Below are 20,976 nucleotides of genomic sequence, written 5' to 3'. Positions count from 1 at the left end.
GAATATTAAACTGCCGTCCGTTTTCAAAAACATATTTCCTCATAATTCATAATAGACCATTATTCGCCTAAACTATATTATATATTAAATATTAGTCGTTAACATTTAACGATAGAGAATTTCCTGTCACTGAAAATTTGCTTTCTTTGGAGAAGCATTATAGTTGAGGTCGAGCGAGGGCGGCGCCATCTTTGTTGTTGTTACGGTGAATCTACGTGACCGCAACGCGACAGGATTTCGTGCAAATGAGGAACTGTTGCATGTGGCTAGCAAAACATGCTAATTTCGCCTTTTGGAAGCTAAACGTAATGTCCCTTTTCCTGAACACAGTGGAGATACATCAGACCTACTTATACAATCATTTTTATTCATTTCACTTTATCGTAAGTTACAAAAAGCACGTTTTCATTGGGGTAAATATTTCAAGTCGGCGATTTAGCCTGACCCTAGGCTGACTAAAAAAATTGGCCTGTGGAGGTATAATTTTAGGCGAGGTTCGCGTCATTTAGTCGTAGTGCTAGTCGAAGTTCGTTTTAAGAATACGAAATGACGTAATTTTTAAGTTTTAGCTCGAACTACGGCTAAAGTTCGTTTTAAGAATACCGGGGTAAAATTTTGTTGAATAGTTGTTGAACTTGTAGTCAGTAGGAGTACAAATAAATACAAACAGTAACAGACCCCATGGATGGCAAAACGAACAAGGGAAAACAACGTAAAAGATTAAGAGATGAGATCGATATTTATGGGGGAAGAATGAAACAGTGCAACCAGTGGCGGCACCAGCGGGGGCCGGGGGCTTGATCCCCCATCGGTTTGGTCAACTCCCCACCCCCCATCGGGCAAAGCTCATCGGGCAGTCGGACCAAAAAAAAAAAAAAAAAAATAGGCCTAGTTTTCCCATACCCACCTCCGGCTTGGGGATTCGGCCTTCAGATAACACTGCGCACTATAGTAAAACCCATAACCCCCCCCCATTAATTATATTCTAGAGCCATCACTGGGTGCGACACAACCAGAGAAAAAGATTGATTTGGCGTCGACATCCTGAAACATTTGTCCAGCATTGGACCGATAATAGCTGATGATGAAGCCTCTGAAGGTTATCAACGTGGTCAGGTCTAGGCAACAGCTCAATTAATCTACCATATGGGATTACAATTCAGACAAAGTGGGGCCCAGCCGCAGGAAGGATCTATGACCCACCCTTTTATAATTCCATATTCATTTGGAGCATTTTATTATTTTAACATCAATTTTATTTTTAAAATAATTCATATACAGTATTATGCATATTGCAGTAAAAAATTAGGCCTATCCTTAACAATAAATAAGCATAGGGCTAACTTAAATACGGTGAGTTACTTAAATACGATAACAAAATTTACACATAGGATAAATTTGGATGTAGCTGTGTACACAAATTGAATAAGCTACATAGTTTGTGGCATTTATAGGAAATATTTCTTGTTACAATTCTAACCATGTTCAACCATCCTAAACCATAACATCTCTTCCTCCCACCAAACATTTTATAGAGGGGGAACATACTGTAGCATGAGGGTGGAGACCAGATATATAAACAATGAACAAAACAAACAAAACACTCAATTAACAATGATGCAAAAGAATAAGCTCTCAACTAAAAAACTCCTTTTACCCTTTGGGGAAGCTTATTAACAAGTAGAAAAAAGGGTGTGGAAGATTAAATTTTCATAAATCTCAATCAGAAAAATTATTATTATTATATTATTATAATTAAATTGTACAGTACCTAGACACTAAAAAAAAAACTAACAATCATGATTAAACTGAAATATTAAAAGATGACTAAATTCTGGGAAATGGTTTAATTATTATTAATGATAGGTGTTTGTACATACAGATGATCTACAATATTGTCTCATTTTAACAGAAATGTTTTAAGAACAAGAAAAAATATATCAGAAAGTAATAAAGAATTTGAATTCTGACACTCACTATATTAAATGAAACTTATGTGTTTGAAGTAAAAGCTAGCATTCAAGTTGAAATTTCTATGAATCAATCAGCCATTCACATTTCATTTTAAGAATCTTCAAAATACATTTTCTATTAATGCATACTGTATGGTAGATATAACCAAGTAGATAGATTAATTTAGTTTGAATTAGGCATAAATTCCTCCTTTACTGGTTATTATTGGTTTAATGAAACATGCTATATTTGGTCTACAGCTTAGGTAACTTGCGTCTGACGTATGTCTTGAACTGCGGGGGCGGACCTTTCCAATCATTCTGTTTTATTTCTATACCTCCTATTATTCTCTACTTTTGGGTCCATAGGAGGTTGGCTTTAACCACATGAACCTATAATAATTGTCCTACAAAAGCTGTTTCAAAGAGGATTACAATCCTGTTCCACGTAACCATGCAGGTTTGATACAAAAAACAATAAACTTTAAAGCCCACAGATGTTAGGGATGGGCTTTAGTAGTAAGCATTGTCAATTTTTGTTTTTTGGTGATAGCCTTTGTCATGATTTGTGTGTGTTTTAAAATATTTATAATTATTTGTGAGGGCAGTTACGGGCCAGGGGCGTACCGTCGGGGGTCGATGGGTGTGGTCGACCCCCCCAATTTTAAAGAAAGTGCCCTTTAAATATGCTCGCTTAACTCACAAATAACGCACCCCGCGAATTCTGAAAGCTTTGCTAATTTGCTCTGAGTTCAGCTTGCCCCCTGCGCTTTCGTTTTGACCCCCCCCCCTTAGATTTTTCACCATACGCCCCTGCGGGCCTACTTATTTTGACAGCTTTTAACACTGATTTTTGTTTTTTTTACACTCATGCATCAAAATTAAATAAAAAATGGTAAATAGTTGGTTGAATTTGAAGAACGCCCATTGAATCGCAGTCCTCTTGAACTGACAGTGAAAATTTGTCTTTTCTTTGAGAAATCCCGCCAACACATGTACAGTATGTATGCTGACTGAATTGAAGACTAATTAAAAGTAATATCTACGAAATTGATTGAATCAACTCATTACATTTTACAAATCTTTTTTATCTATCTCATTTCATTTTATTTTCACGAGACATACATATACACAAGATTCTCAGCATGTGACCAATTCTATTAACTATTATTATTATTAATTATATTTTTTGTAAATTATTATTATGTATTTACCTCCAGTTCATGATATTCTACTGGGTCTTTTGAGCTATGTCTCGGCTAATTCCCGCAGCTTACAGACACAGAATTTTTCTCAATATGTGAGCAATACTGTTTTTGGTTAGGAGAAAAATCTTTTACCGCTATAGGATTTGAACCCAAGATTCTGGGAATGGGATTGGAAGGTAAGCATCTTGACCACCTTGCATTAATTTTTCCATCATTCCTGTACTATAGTACATGAAAAGGTGGATGATGCAAAGCAATTCCACCCGCTGTCACAGCTTCTGGAATTGTTTGAATACTTTAGTATTTTTGAGTACACACTACACATTTGTTGATTTTGAAAAACACTTGGATCTGTTGCGGACTGGCCTTTTCATTTTATTCAATATCTTTCAACATGTGGCTAATATTTGTAGCTTTCAAATTTAATTTTACAAACAACTTCCTGTTGATGTACTGAGAATTCAAAGTTCATACTGTACTGAACTGTATTAAAGGTATGACAATTTGAAGGTGGTCTATGATAGCGCAAGGTGCTTATCTCAATTCAGATGAAGATATTCTACCTGAATAGCAATGGTTTAGTAGCAATCATACCTTTTAACTTGCAGTTCATAAGCAACATTTTAATTCAATTTAGTACAAGAGGTAGAAGAAGGTACAGGGGATACAATAAGTATTTAAGGTGTGGGTTTCTATTGACTCACCACACTACGGTTGAATACAGCTTTAAATTTTCAGATTAAATCATACCACGCATCAAAGAACATCAGTTAACAACATCGTGTCAGTCATATCGATAATGTACATCAATACTGGATAGATTTTATCAGCATATTCCATTAATGCAACTGTTGCGAATTAATAGAGTTAAATAATATTATCAGTGAATTTTAGGTCAACTATTGTACATACTTCCTGCATAATATTAATATTAAGCAATTAGTAGAGCTCCACATAGTACACTATAGGAAAATTATTATATGAAGGTTAGATTTAATGCTTGAAAAAATTTCCTGAGGGCCTGCAATTTTTGAATGCATTAAATCTAACCTAAGTATAATAATTTTCCTTTAGTGTACGATGCATGCTCTACTAATTGCTTTATAAGTCAATCACCGTCTTTTAATTTTAGTTTTTGATAACCAATTAGTGTAGCAGTCATTGGTTGCTATAGTGATATGATCAGTATACTGTGTGCGTATTTACATTTAGCTGTGCATATGCTGATCTGTGCTCCTAAGTACGTACGCCTTAACTACACATCAGCAGTACCGTACATAAAAGTACGGATACGATGAATAACTATTGTAATTGTGTTAGAAAGAACTTGTTTGTAATGCTATTTTGATAGACATTCGTCAAAGAAATAAACAATTCAGCATTCGAGATAGAATACAGTCACTGACCTTTTTGGTCGGCACATGCAGACAGGTAAAAGTCGTGCGATGCTTTCATAACTAGGCTAGGCTACTGCTTAGTAGTAAGAGGAGGCCTCGGCAGCCTCCTACCTGGACGTAGGCATACAGTACATCCAAATCTGTTCCTGAGTCTGAGTCTTTAAAATAGGTCTAGAATATTCCTATTAAACGTTTAGTTTGTTTTGTTTAAGAAGGTTCATTGATTCAATGAATTCTTTATTTGTTCTTACTTAATCTTTGAATTTGAATTAACTTTCTTCGGGTCCTCATTAAACGTGTTTTACAAAAGTAATTTTCAATTACAATTCAATTTTCATCGCGGTGCACGATGTCTTCACGGTGACGACAAAATGAGGACGACTAATTGAAAATTATTGGACGGTGGAGAATAGGCAAATAACATTGGGAGTTGAAGTGATGATGTCACGATTGACTTATAATATAAATTATTGTACACTGGACTGGGATGGCATTAATAAGACCATGGAGGTATAAAATATTTATTTTATTCTATTTTTTAAAATTTATGATAAGACCACGACAGCAGTAACCTCATTAATGCCAAGTCAAATTGGACCAAATATGTTACACAACAACAAAACGTTACGTTTACTAATAAAAAAATAAATAATAATTAATTTAAGTCCATTTCCAAATATTTGAAATAGTAATGTTACTAGGAACATAATTTCTATGGGCAAAACATTAAACTTGATTTCGGAGAAATTGATATAAAAAAAAACTAATGGGATCTGGTTTGATGGATTCATTTATGAGGTTGATGCAGTATAAATCACAATGCCTCAATGAATTCTGTGGTCAATTAAAGTATTATGTACATACACACAGATTAATTATGCACAATTATGCGGGGTATTTAATAAGCTTTTGAAGTTTACCAATTGAGGCAAACTAATTCTTTATTTAGATAAAATTACTAGATTTCAATCTATTTAAAACATTAATTTAGTAATAGTATCTAATATCATCAAAATATATTTTTTAAAACTATTTCACTACTACTGTATACATTAATGATACATACCATTTTTGGGTTTTAAGATTAAATTATTTAGTATGCTAAAAACACCCTTAAATAGTAATTACTGGTACCAGTAACTATTAGCACTGTATTAAGAATTTTGATATGCAAATTTTTTTTTAAACACTATACAAGAAATGGGAGAAGGGATACAATCCTTCCATTATCAGATAGTACAGATATAATAATATAAATAAATATAAATTTTTTAATGGATTTTCTTCACTCCACATTACAGCAATTTGTTAACTTTTTTAGTCCAGTTAATAATCAAGCAGCAATCTATTGTATTGAATAACAGTATTTTTTTCCAGCATGAAATGAGCCCATGATATCAGAAGAAGCAAATCAGAAATAAGTATCTTCAGATGATCATGATAAAATGTAGACTACAGTACTATTAGAAGTTCAGAAATGATTAATGAAGTACCATCACGCACAGACTGGTACAGTCTTTGCAAGTGAAGTCAGTGTCCTCTCGTTGTTTTATTTCCTCCATGGTCCTCTGAATGCAAAAACTAACCTATAGTAGGAGGCAGACAGTATTATCATCACAAACCAACAATTCATTAAAGGTTATTTGTCTAACATTTAAACTCAGCAAAACACCCACACTATTGGATTACAATTAATCTTTAGTGGAAAACATTTCAAGAGATAAATTGTGAGCATTTCTGATTCTTTTAAATAGAATTTCCTAGTTTATTTGAGAGCATTTAGGCTGAACCAGGCGGAACTAAGGTTAACACTGCAGGCACTGTATGCAGGGCTGGTAAAAGTGCACGACCACGCGACCAGCGGTCGGAGGGATTGACCTTTAACCCAGAGGCATTTTAGAGAATTTTTTTTTTGCACATCACAATAAACCAATAAATAAATGTACTACTGTTTCACTAATAGTGTAAAGATTTAGCCCTGGAGGCATTTGATCAAGATAGTGTAATTTTCATGGTTGGAGGCCTGCAAATTGCCGTTTTAAACAAAATTTTTGAAATTATTACGATGTGCCATCAAGTGTATGTCTAGCACAGTAAGGTGGCCTAGGGAGGGGGTGGCATGGGTCAGACACAAAGTAAGTGCTAACTGTAAAAATGGTAAACTAAACATAGATCATAAATTAATCACCGGTTTTACTTTGATAGCAAACTAAATGCTACTCTACAATACTGTAATTGCTAAAAAAAAACACATACCAATGGAAGATACGCAATAACCTGAAAATAATTTTGAAATGGTATTGTGTTGTATTATGTACACCTGCCCATGTGTCAAATTGTCTTTAAAACATGTTGTGGCAGCAAGTATGCAGTTTAGTGTACTGCAATAGTTGGAATTCTTGCAGACACAGGGTTTAAGTCTCACATTTAAAAATAGTAACCCCACTCTAAGTAACCAAATATTGAGACTTAATAGCATCACACTTTATTTTATGCTGAAGTGGTGAGTCATGACTTCAAGTTGCAGTTGTTTAAATAAGAATAAAATATTATAATTGCTTATTTATGTCAAAAAAATGTTACACTGCTTATTAGCCCAAATAAAAAAACAGGCTCCCAGCGGCAGCGCGTGTCTACTGCTTGACATTTTTTTTTTTTGGCTACTTTTAACTCATCCACGCGCAATATACCAGATTATTGTGACTTTTTAGTGAACTTTCTAGGACAGGTCTTATCTAGAATGGCATCATATTCCGTAACCTTGCTTCTTCATCTTTAGCTCACAACCCATTCCATTTTTCCTCCACGGATTTACTCTTACAAGTTCAACTGCCAGACGACAACAAAGTGTCTACTACCTGCCTGGGGCAGTAGATCCAAAAACCAATAGCTTGTCTATTTTTAAACATTAGCATTCTTTTAACTACACTTTCTTCTATGGGTTCAACTACATTTAAATGGTTTAGTATTAATATTTGTACTGTACTTAAAGAAAGCTGAAAAAGTTATTCATCTGCACTTCCAGCTGAAATTGGAACATTTCCTGGTGGCTGGTAACTACTTATAGACAGTTAGGCAAATTGTTTTCAACCCCTGAAGTAGCTACATAATATTTGTCATTTCCCCCAAGCTAATGTCAACATTTGACTCAAGATTCTAATGAACTAAGCAAGTGTGACCACTAAGCTAGCGTTAAAGTTACCATTCTCCAGTCTTTTGTACTACTGTACAATACAGTAGCTTTAATATTAAACGTTATGGTTCAGATGACAAACGCAATACATTCTCTAATTTTTAATATTGACTGATCTGTTGAAAGAATAGTGTTCATAGTTCAAACAATGGCAATTTCTAAACTTCCTCTTAAAAACAAAATCATTTTCCTTTCATCATCTTAACGATGCCTTTATTAGTAGTTAACATAACCCTGTAGTTGGCGTTATTTGTGTTAACACATTGGAGACGTACAAAGGATTTTGACTTGCATGTAAATATTGTCAGAAACATGTTTATTCATTACTTCTCGTCTATCGAACATTCAACCTGTCCTACCTCCGTTCCCCTACCTCGGAAGTGCCCCATCTCCACCCTAGATGGCGACAAACTATGATGATGAACAGAATACATTATAATATAACTACAGTAGTTAACATTTAACACCAACAGGCGTATCTTCATTATTGGACATAAGTAATTTGTTTATTATGACCGATATTTTGTCTATAAAGCCATGAGGATGAATTATGAGGTCATACGAGGTCGTCTATGACATCACAATGTGTACATGTGATAAGATGCAAAGCAAAGTGGTTGCACTGACATGAATACAAGTCACAGTCGAACCAACACGCTTACAAACTGGATTACGTTAACAAAGGCAACCAACACGCAGAGCTACAGTAAACTTCATACCATTGTACACTACCTTGGTATAAAAGGTATGAGGCCAGTGAATAAAGTGAGCAACCTTGGGCTAGGGCCTGTGACCGTAGACTTGGCACAATAGACAAGTTTTTATCCATACTGTATGTGCAGACAACAGCAGAAGATATCTGTATTGTAAGTGTACCATAATTTGGTGCCTGTACATTACATTTTCAATACTAAACAAAGATCACATTTTAAAACGCTTTATAAATACAGGAGATCGACTAATTTTATCTAACTGGTATGAATAATGGAAAACAAATCATAAATTTCTTGTATGATTTTTTTCCCTTCCATATCAAGTACAGAAGTAACCACTAATACTGAGTTACCATATGTCATTTTTACAAGTGAGTTTTACATACTGTAGAATTTGAACCTATGATTCTTGTTTGGAAGAAAAGCACATGAAAAAGACACAAGAGCAGCTTAAACCATTGCTAAATAGGCATGCACATTACTGATGATTCTACTGTCAATGAGGGAAGGGGGAATCAAGGAGTGTAGAGAATAAGACAAAGGTATATGCAGGAGCAATTGGGAATTAAGGGGCACCAAGAATTAGATAACAGGAGGAAGTATTATCAGAAGAGATACACATTGTGAAGTGGCAGTGGCACCCCCCCCCACCCCCGCGCTCCTCCCCATTGTAAAAGCATGGACCAACTGTTCTGACAGACACCAGGACAAGGTCATTACACCAAACTTACAATTGTTATGCTTATCCAACAAAGTCATTGTGGTTGCCACCAGAATATCATAAAATTGGTCTAAATGCACAATTGTTGACCGTCCTAAACCACAAAATCACTCCCTGTGAACCCCACATCCCACAAGGGATTTTATTCTAGGAAACTAGCCGGCCTCTTGGTAAGACCTGTTGGACCCCCTGTCGGCAAATTTCTGGAGCCACTGCTGGTTGTGGAAAGCAAACAAAGAACATGTTGAAAAATTTTCAAAGAAACGTGAACCATCCTGAAAGCTATTGTGGAATAAGAAAGCATCAATTCCACAGTATTGTACTCCCTAATAATGAAAAGTATGTATGAAAACCCACATGAATTACCAACTCATCAACATTTATAATGGAACATTCCATGCGCTTTTGTGTTCTTGACAGGTTTAAAAAGAGTTCATGGGCAGAGTTTGATTGCCAAGTTGAATTTATGAATCACAGACCTCAGTCACATGAATCACAGACCTTAATCGCATCATAGGCTTTTAGGGGTAATGTCTGTCAATACCATAAATTAATAATAATGAATGGTATTTGCAATCAACATTTTGTAACACATTAAATACTAACTTACAGAAGTTCGGACAGTCATTATTTTAAGGGCTCAAAAAAATCATGGTAGCCATTGTTCCTTCAACATTTCTAGGACTGTCAACAAGAAACACTAGCCTTTGGTCAGGAAAGTCTAGTCCCATTGGGAAAAAATATATTTTAGAGAATTTTTTGATTTAAAAAATACTAAAACATGAATTAAATAAGTGATAATTAGTTGGAATCTTTTTAAATTTAGAAAGAAAATCTGTAAGATTATAAAGCGCTTTTTATTTTCACAGAAAGGTGCTATGTATAGATAACTGAATATTATATTATTTATAAAGAAAAAAACCATACAAATTACTGTACCACCCTAATCAACTTGGAAGAAGTGATTAGAGTGGAAGGAAATTGGCTTTCTCAATTATACTCGAATTCTGCCACAGCAAGAACGGAATCAGGGTCAACTTCAAATAATAAAGGTAATGGAAACAGGTTGCCACAAAGAGAACTGTAAAAGGTCCAACTCTTGTGGTTTCGTTGGAATGTAATCCTATATAAAAAAGTATTGCCATGAAAGGGCATCTTTAAAAGATGAGTTTTCGAGCGGACTCAATAGAATTCTAATAGGCCGCACCCACCCCCACCCCTATTTCATAGCAGTACATTTTTTACGTTCCATTGCGTGCATACAAAATCAGGGCAGTTGCAATTCTATACTGTACTCTTTTTTTGCTATATACATTATAGAGGAAAATGACATTTCTGGAATGATGACTGATTTATAATACCATTTGATAAAACAACCCCTCAAAAATATAATACCAAATTTATTGCTCAATAAATCAAAGATGTTGCCAACTTCCAATGAGGAAAAGATTGAAAAATAAAGAACAGTATCGCAGATTTAGGACTGGAAATTAATTACCAGCATATTTATGGGTCTGTGCAAAGAAACCACTATATATCCACCTAGGTGTTAATTTGCAAGGATAATATTTTCTCATGCTAATTTCAACAACTATACACAAATAATGTGTTTTAATTGACACATACTAGCAAAGGGAAGAATAAATTAACATTGATTCAATTCAGATATTATACAAAAAATTAATTGAGAAATAATAATAATACCACTGAACATTTTTACTAATTAAATTATTTAATGACAACAGCCTGTTATTAGATGCTACCCAACAGCTGGCTCTCCAACAAATACTTGATTCATAGAAAAACTAAACTTATCACTGTTCTGATTAACTCTATATGTAAACTTTATTACAAAATGTATGATATGATAAAATGATAATTAAAATTGCTAATACTACTGTAACACACAACCAACTCAAATAATAGTCCATTCAGTTCACTCACAGTAGGAGATTTCAGGTTATTAAAGTAAATTATGTCAAGGAAATGTTCCTGTATGCTGAAACAAACGTGTTGAAATACCTGTAAAGGATGTGCACATTAGCTCCCTGTCTCTGCATCTATAGATTCAACTGTAACCATTTCAATGATTTATTATAGTCAGATTATATCTTGAATTCAGGTATCTTCTCTTTTTAAAATTACTTTAATAAATAAAAAATTTAGCTTCAGAGAATTCAGACAATCTGTAGGCATCTGATTGGAGGTTATGACATGAACTGTATTTGAACATTATGCGGCATGCAGATGTTTCTATAACAAAATTCTACAGCAATTAAGACTGATAAAAATGAAATACTGTATGTTAGGAAGCCAATTCAGCACAATACTGCAAGCATTTTACTAGCTATTGCTACTATACTACTTTTAAATCCGAAATTTATTGTGTGCATTTTTAATTTATTCATGTATTTCTATTTATTATACTTGCAATATAAATATCCATAATTTATATCTCTTATTAAAGCAAGTGTAAACTTGCAGTATTCTTTTGTTAAGAGCCAACTCCTTCACAAGACAAAAATAATGTACACAAAAGAGATGCTCTATTAAGTTTTAGTTGCTAGATTAGGACGTGGAGACAGTTTCAGTCACTTGACAGGAATTGAACCAAGGACCTGAGGATCTCAAGGCAAGCATCTTAACCATACAGTAGCTCCACTCCTTTCAAATGCCTTGCTACATAGCTTGTACCTGGATTGACATGAGGTAAAGGAATTAGAGCATTTTCCCATGGCAGTAAAAGTGTTAACATACTATGCAGATGCCAATAAATGCTCAACTAGAAATACTCCTGGCTGTGAAAGCATACTGTAGCCTAAGTTTCCTGTGAATGAACATTTATCAATATGTGATATTTCAACCATAGGCCTAAGGGTGGAAACAATAATGGAATGTGGTATGTAGGTACAGTATTAAAATGTAGGAGAATAACCCACTGGGCTTTGTCCATGAGTACTGTGCAGATATGGAGAGGCACTAAAGTAGAAGCCTTATGTTCATATCATTCAAAGAGAACAGGAGCTGGAATGAACTAGGTCATCGGAGAACCCCTCCCCTTACTCTTTTTCGAAATATGCAATGGGTTCTCAGAAGTATACATGGGACTAGTTTTAATTTCATATCAAAGAAGACTTGGTTCAACAACTTAAACCTTCGGGAAGAGGGTCACAAACCAGCGCTAATGTTAAGGTTGTCATTAGCACAGAGTTAGCAGTACTCCTGCCCTACCACTAGGCCACTTGGCTTGGTCCAAGTGAGAACAACCTACACACCAACGAAGAACAGGAAGCTATTTAGATACTGCTAGTGAGCTTTCTTCATATAATAACTAAAATGAGAATCCAAACTTTAATTATGTACACATACATACAGTTCTATGTATGACCATTTTATACATTTGGTGATAAAAATGATGTAGGATTTAAGAGCTGGTTTGTTTACATTGTTTAGTATGCATTTGGTAGAAATTCCTGTAAAAGTATAGTAAGCTCAAGTGGCTATCATCATCAACAGCCAAACCAGTCTCATACTGTTCTGTTTCAAATAAAGCTCAATAAAGATCAAATATCACATTTAATTTTTACTTACTACTAGTAAGTAAAAATTAAATGTGATAAAACAGTTCAAAATAGATGAAAAAAATGTGTATAGGCCTAGTAATACTAGGCCTATACACATTTTTTTCATCTATTTTGAACTGTTTTAAAATATTTTCTATGATATGTATGACACAGACCCACTTTTAAAGAGTCATAAACATGCAAGATTAGTTTTCCTTGAAAAAAAATCTGTAGGTTTGGTATGCATCCTGAACAAACAAGTAACTGAAGGAGGTAAAATTCTTGATTCGCTGACCAGGCACTCAAAGTTGCATACTTGAAATAGATGCTGTAGATACTAAAAGCATGGAGGTAAAAGTAAGATATTAAGTTTTAAGCCTGATAGTGAATAAAGGTTAACTGCACTATCTGAACAAAGTTAAGGTTTGAACATTCAATATGTAAACAACATACAGCAATTATTTAGCGAATGCTTATGGCATTCACATTTTTTTCTGATGAATAAATGTGCAACAGCGTTAGTCTGCTATAGAACAACACAGTGGACTTCATCAGGCGGCTGTACAAAATGGGATAAGAAACATAATAATAATATACAATGAGATAACGAGGGGAGGACCTGCAGTACAAGAACAAAGTATGCAAATCTGGTTGATAAAGCTATTACATTTCCTTCTGTGTTCAGAATATTTATCCACCAAAACATTGTTCCACAGGCTAAGTTCTCACACGGCTGCTAACGGTTAGCAGGATCCGGATCCTGCTAAAGGCCAACTCAGACAGCGTCGACCGACGCAACCTGACGCGATTTGTTGTCGCGTCGGGTCTGTGTGAGTTGAACGCAGATGCGATGGTGTGCGTCGGGGGCAGTCGCGAAGTAGAATATTAAACATGTTTAATATTTCTCACGACGGCTTAAGACTGTCCCCGACGATAAATCGGGTCGGGCTGCGTCGACCGACGCTGTCTGAGTTGGTCTTAACAGTTACAGTAGCTGCCGTGCATCCATACGAGAAAAATCCCAACCTGGATACCAAAAACATGATGATCGAATCACAGGCCAATAAGAAACTGGAAATTGTAAACGCGTAGGCCTACGTGTGACTGGTTGATGATAAAAACGTGCTCAACTTGCTAACCGATAGTGCTTGCTAACCGTTAGCGGTATCCGGATACTGCTAACGGTTAGCGCTAACCGACCGGGCATTCTCACACTGGTGCCAACGGTTAGCGCTAACGGTTAGCTCCCGATTCGGATACTAGGGCTCTCGTGAGAACCATGCTTTAGTCTGTGTTAGTGGAGTCCACTTTTACCTTTTGGTTCCACTAAAAGGACAAGTACTTACTACACACTTTATAGCTCCATCAGTACAGAAAGAATTCCCGAGAGATACCCCCATTCTTCTCCTCTCCTCCACTTGGTTAATCGCACAATTAAGATGGTGTTTAGTTTCTTAAAATTATATTAATAATGATTTAGTACTAAATCTCCAGAAAATGAACCATCACATGACAATGAATGTGTCAATCATTCCATCGGCCATTAGCATCCTACTCCAATGTACGGCAACAAATAGACATCCATTAAAATACAATCAATATAACCTTGTTTCACAGGATGATCCCAGCTACAAAACTTAAGTGTCTACCAATAGTACCATTTAGCATTGTTTTTCACCTTTGCAAAATACAATGAATTACTATTATAATGCATCTGACCCTGAAGACTGACCTGAAGAGTCGGCCTATTATTTAGATTCAAAATCTGACAAGCAAACACTAATTTCTGCTCTATCAGTTTTGGAATATTTCTTCAATGAATATTTTACAATCACCACTGTTGTCACCTATGGTATGACAGATTTTACTTTTTATACATTTTTTCTTTCCTGCACTTCTGTCATTTTCAATGTCACAAAAATATCAGTGGCAGATTCAAGTGGGGCCCAGTCGGCAGGGGTCCAATTTTTCAAAATTGTAGAAAATTAGAGAAAAAAAGAAAATTGCATTCAAATTTCAAAGTCTGAGAGTGCCATTTCCGGCATTCTAGAGGTGACATAATTGTAAATTTTCTCATCTCACCCCCTACCATGGTGGGGCTGAGGTGGTATAGACCCTCCATCTCTCAAAGTCCCTCCATAGGCCCGCTCTATTTCAAATTCCTTGATCCGTCACTGAATATTTTAAGTTTAAAATCAGTTTTTTGTAGCTACAGAAAGCTCTTCGCAGCTGAATACCAGCCTAGTAACTTTAAAGCAAAAACAAACACTTGTAATATGAAAAAAATAGGTCAGATTCAAATTAAAAAATACTTAGTAGAGAAAATCTTCATACAATATAAATACACAAAAATAAATTGTTTAGTTTCCCATTACCCTCTTTCTGGGTGTAAAGTAGAAGGTAGGCTTACAGTATACCCAAGACAATATGGTATAATCTTAGGTATGAAATAAAAGTGAGTGACACACTGTAACTTAGGGATAACTCAAGCCTGAGGTGATAATTAATCATTCCTCAACTAGCTATAATTACTAAAACATCTGGACTTTCCGGGCTTATCCTTTCCGGATAAGTTTGGAGGGTTGGAGGCTGCCTCGGGCACAATAGCCCAAAGCATGGTGTCAATTGACCTTACTTTTATGAGAAATCTATTCAGATTAAGCACTTGAGTCCGCAATTTCTTTTCATCCATGCCTTCGTCCAGTGACATCGCTAGAGTAGTCCTCACTTAATAAATTATATTATCCAATTTTAAGCCGAAATATTAAGTTTATTTTTACAACGGTATACCCCTGTATACAATAGCTGCAGCTGAACAGAGTGGGTGGATTGACAAAGCAACCCAAACGTTAATTAGCATATGGGGAACAACGACATTCATACAAGATGGTTTTGATGGAACCCGACGGAACAACGCCGTTTATAAAGAAATCGCAAAGAAAATGCGGGAAATGGGTTATAACTTTACGCCCGCACAGATAGAATACCAAATGCAAGAACCTGCGCAAAAAAATACACCCAGGAAAAGGACTCCAACGGGAAGTCAGGAAACCCTCCCCCAACAGAATGGCCGTATTTTGAGATGATGAACGAAATTTTTGGCGATAGACCCATTTCTTGTCCACCACACACTGTTGACACGTTGTTGTCGGTTCTGAACACCAGTGGAACTAGTAGTACAGTAGTAGTAAGTCCGTAGGTTTTTTTTTTTTTTCCTTTGTTTTTTTTTGTTTTTGTTTTTTGTTTTTTTTTTGTTTTTTTTTTGTAGTTTTCCCAGTTGGCTAGGCTTTAGATTCTAATGCCTGGGTTTTTTTTAGAATTGGTTGGAGTTCGAGCGTAGGCAAGGTGAGGTAATTCGTTGTTGAATTGCCTTGTTGGGCTGAGGAAGGCTAAGCGGTGAAGTGTTTGCTTTGTTTACATGAAAGGCCTATACCTTACTGTCCGTATCCGAATAACTTGTAAATGAGCGATCTAATGACCTACCCTCTGGGCATTATATCATTTTTGACTTATTCGGTTTCGTTGAAAGTTTGTAAACACAACCTTATACACCATGTTGTAACACATGTGAACTTGTGTGTCTGAAGACCAGCCTACTTCAGACTAAAATGGATTAATGTGTAGACTGCCTGGCTGGTAATGTGTAGGCCTACCAATGATTACATCTGCATGATTCTTGGATAAGGAGTACTATCTATTAGTTATGTTAAAATGCATCATGTGTTTATCTACTCAATTTCAGTTTGGTTCATGAAATTGCCAGTGATGCACTGGCTTACGATCCCAACACTCACAGACAGGTGTGTGCTAACATGGCACAGTTTTTATGAAGAAAATATTTTAAAAAACGTCATCATTTTGCCATTATTGAAAAAAATAAAGCAGAATCAAACAGAATTTCTTACATTATGTAGGATAATATTGCCATTCTCATGGGTTGTAGCTGTAGAAAACATAGGGTGGGTGATAGACATTAAGGGTGGGTGGGTGAAACACTGGTAGGGTACACTCTAAATAATAAGAATGGATTTTAAGGATGGAAAAGTGGGTAATAAGGGCTTTAGACTGGGTGGAGAACTTCAAGGCCAGATGGGCACCGCCCCGCCGTAACTACATCCCTCTCTATGGGGCAAAAAACCAGTGCAGGTTCCATAAATTTGCCACCAAAGCAAGCACATGCCTAGTGGGGGAGGGGAGGATTTCCCCGACGAAAGCAATGTGGGCATGGTTGAGCTTCGATTAATAGGTTTCGAAAATGGTCCAGGGGGGTAAAGACCCCGAAAATGTTAACAATTTAGTGGTTTCAAAGGCTAATTTAATCGATTTTAGAGTCTACTAATACGTAAAAAATACATATAATTTTTTTCCTCCCCGATGAACTGTGCTTTTTCTCCCCGGCCACCCCGCTGGCGCCCCCCTGGATTAATCCTGTCAGGTATTAGCCTAAATTTTAAAAAATTACTAGTTTCTCGTCCCTTCAATTTTCTCTGCCTCAGCAATTTTTTTTTTTCTTTATGATGATAATCTGGCTAACCCACATCAGTAAAATTCCACTCTCATTCTTTTGTGGTTGGGGATACATATGGTATGAATCATGTCTAGTGCTTTCAATGTCCACTTGGTAAATTGAGAAACTACTACTACTAGCCTAGGCCTAGTACTGCTAGTAGTAGCGGAGCTGTTGCCATCTCGGAGGGGGGAAAAAATGCCTTCATTCTGTTTTTTTAAAATATTTTTTATTTCTTACTTTTCCTTTAACTAAGGTTTTGTTGGCATATTATTACTACAAGTCATGTTTTTTATACATTTACATGCTTTGTATTATTTTATGTAGGCCTAGGCCTATCTATGCCTGATCTACATAACGAAATAAATCATTCATACTCTATTATGATGTGAAAAAAATAAAGACTACTAACGTCATTTATTGATTTTTTTTTAAATTTCTAAAGAGAAGCCCTGGTATGGTATAAAGCATCCAATTCAAACCAACCCGCTAGACCCAATTTTATACTACAAAGAGAAGTCTATTTAAAACAGCATTGGTTTTTAGGCCTAGCTTAAGGCCCTATTATTACTAGTAGTAGTAGTAGCAGTAGGTCTACTACGCCCTGGCTTATAATCAGTATTAGGCCTAGTAGTGGGCCCTATTTAAGGAATTTAAACAAAATGTTCAAGAAATGCAATGACAACAATAACAACAGGCTACTCAGCCATGAAAAAAGCAAGCGAAGCAAACAAGAAACCCACCGGTCCGTCCAGATGGACAGTGCAGTATGTAAACAAGACCTGGGACAAAAATTTAATAAGTTTAAAAACTTTGAAAAATCCAAATTATATTCAATACCTTACAGCAAAAGCTTTGACAAAATTCAGCAGGCCTACCTCGTTTGAAATCTTGAACTTCCCGGCAGCGTATTTTTTTTCTGCAGTACACATAAGCAAATATATGTTTCTTTTAGCCAATCAGAATGTAGGATGCCTAAAATGACGTCAGATAACTATTGAATAATTAATCAGACGTCAGACACATTTTAAATATTTTTTTTTTCTTACTTTTCCCTTAACTAAGGTTTTGTTGGCATATTATTACTACAAGTCATGTTTTTATACATTTACATGCTTTGTATTATTTTATGTAGGCCTAGACCTATCTATGCCTGATCTACATAACGAAATAAATCATACTCTAGGCCTATGATGTGAAATAAATAAAGACTACTAACGTCATTTATTGATTTTTTTTTTAAATTTCTAAAGAGAAGCCCTGGTATGGTATAAAGCATCCAATTCAAACCAACCCGCTAGACCCAATTTTATACTAAAGAGAAGTCTATTTAAAACAGCATTGGTTTTTAGGCTTAGCTTAAGGCCCTATTATTACTAGTAGTAGTAGTAGCAGTAGGTCTACTACGTCCTGGCTTATAATCAGTATTAGGCCTAGTAGTGGGCCCTATTTAAGGAATTTAAACAAAATGTTCAAGAAATGCAATGACAACAATAACAACAGGCTACTCAGCCATGAAAAAAGCAAGCGAAGCAAACAAGAAACCCACCGGTCCGTCCAGATGGACAGTGCAGTATGTAAACAAGACCTGGGACAAAAATTTAACAAGTTTAAAAACTTTGAAAAATCCAAATTATATTCAATACCTTACAGCAAAAGCTTTGACAAAATTCAGCAGGCCTACCCCGTTTGAAATCTTGAACTTCCCGGCAATACACCTCTCTCTGCTCTGCTCTTCGTCGACTCCCAAGTATTTTTAGTACGTGTGTAATTATAGAGGGCGTTCGCAGCACTGCTAAATTTATAAATGCCAGGGGGAAGGGGGGGGGGGAATTCTTCTGCGCCAAATCATTGTAACTTGATTAAAAAGTTCACAACATAAACGAGCAATTATTCTATTAATTGCAAATTTAATTTTGAATGTTTAATGTAACCAATGTAACTGTAGGCCCAAATTTCAATGTTTAACCTGTTTTTTGAACAACTTGCAAACACTGAAACAGTGAATTTTCATGGATTAAATGAATTGCCGTTGTCATAATCCCCACTATCAACGTACTGTAATTACAACTACCGTACCACAATACAATTAGCCTAATTATATCATCCTTTAAAAGGTTTTTAATGGCACTCCTTTTGGATCACAATTTTGCAATGGATCATAATGTTATTTACTTTTAGATAATTGTATTTAGTGTGCCTTCTCCTAGTTCCATTTTCCATATCCAACCACAGTACTGTAAATTTAATATGATTGTCAAAAATAGAATAAGGAGGGTTTATTTTATTGTAAAAAAAAATCTGTGTTCTTCTCATGCTGATAATTTTTATGTATCTGTCATATATTGTAATAACTTTCACAGTAAAATTATCACATTATTTTTTTAACATATACTTAAATAAATAACCTAAATTGCTCATGGGTTTATATTCAAATTACTTAAGAGAGTTGGACTGAAGCCTTCAACAATAAAGTTAGTCCTAAATTGGAAGAACAATCACCACTACCACCATTGCCACTAACATCACAGTCCGCATCACCACTACCACCATCTTTATTGTCTTAAGTAACAGTAATAGTACAGAATACAATTGTAATTGAGTCATAAAAAATTTATTTCATTACAAAATATTGCACAAACACTAAATGTAAATTAATAAAAAGGAAGAAATGTTCTTTATTATAATTCCATTATATATTTTTTGCATTGTGAGCATCCAAAAACTAAAATCATTCTCACAAGTAGTGAGTCAAACCATTATTCTTGTAGGTTCATTCACAAAATTTAACACATTCTTCAAATTTCTGGCAATAATTTGGAATAAAACTTATAATACAAATTTAAATGTCTATATTTTGAAAGCGAGAGAAAACTTTATTAACATTACAAGAGTTTTTGTTGTAAAAAATACAAAATCATACAGATTGAAGTTTCATTTTTTAAATGGAAAGCAAACAACATAAAACAGAAAAGTATTTAGAAAATAAAACAAAGATAATTCAAGAAAAAGTTGAATTGTATTTTGAAATATTATATAATATTTTTTGTTAAATTTATGGAAACTCTGTTTTTACATTCTTCCTGATATGAACAACTCCTTGTTTTACACTCAGTGTTGGGATCCTACTAACCATCAATATTCAGCATATTTGTCATCAATTATGATTTGCATTTCTTCTCAATATTAAACTCAACTGTTACTGCATTCATAGCAAATTATATCTGCACATGAATTTGCTGTTTACTTCCATAACAGTCACCAAAACAAAAAGAAAATTACAAATGATATATTAATTTGAAATTTATTAATTATTAAATATTTTTACTAAATTGGCATCCTTCTATTGCCTAACGACACCATCCAATTTATGGTATTAAGCTTGGCACATCACTCAGCAGAATGGAGTAATTAGGTCATGAAAATATTTTTTATGCTGTGTTCAAATTAGTTTTAGGCATGCAACACAATGTACCACCCATCTGCTTCTGGTAAACATGTGTGTTGAACTGCACAGAAAATGGCTAGGAACATGTCAACACATGAATCCAGCAAACCAAGCAGTCACTGATTGAACATAAGCACATGTTATCCAGCAACTTGATTACCATTAATGCAAGCTTATGTCATTCTCTTGCTTAACAGCAACAGTTGTAACTGACGTAGAAATATATGCTTAAGTGGTCGGAAGTTGACTACTGGCCTGGCAGCAGATATAACAG

At 35.1% G+C, this 20,976-nt stretch overlaps 1 protein-coding gene across 4 annotated transcripts in view; it reads right to left on the bottom strand.

Annotated features, from left to right (window-relative positions):
* LOC117108359 (transmembrane protein 198-like) overlaps window positions 1–19,048 on the bottom strand; it is a 35,822-nt gene extending 16,774 nt beyond the window's left edge. Inside the window, exon 1 of one of the 4 annotated variants that reach the window (XM_033250353.1) lies at window positions 18,939–19,048. The gene's annotated coding sequence lies outside the window, so the exon portion shown is untranslated. Of the gene's footprint in view, window positions 1–18,094; window positions 18,166–18,900 lie in introns of those variants that run through there. The other 3 variants (XM_033250356.1, XM_033250352.1, XM_033250355.1) reach the window with 3 other exon arrangements.
* Window positions 19,049–20,976: the final 1,928 nt, after the last annotated feature.

The sequence above is a fragment of the Anneissia japonica genome, unplaced genomic scaffold (assembly GCF_011630105.1).
Source record: "Anneissia japonica isolate Jap-2015-1 unplaced genomic scaffold, ASM1163010v1 scaffold426_len1935630_cov189, whole genome shotgun sequence".
Lineage (NCBI taxonomy): Eukaryota > Metazoa > Echinodermata > Crinoidea > Comatulida > Comatulidae > Anneissia > Anneissia japonica.
This window is presented reverse-complemented; position numbering and strand designations above follow the sequence as displayed.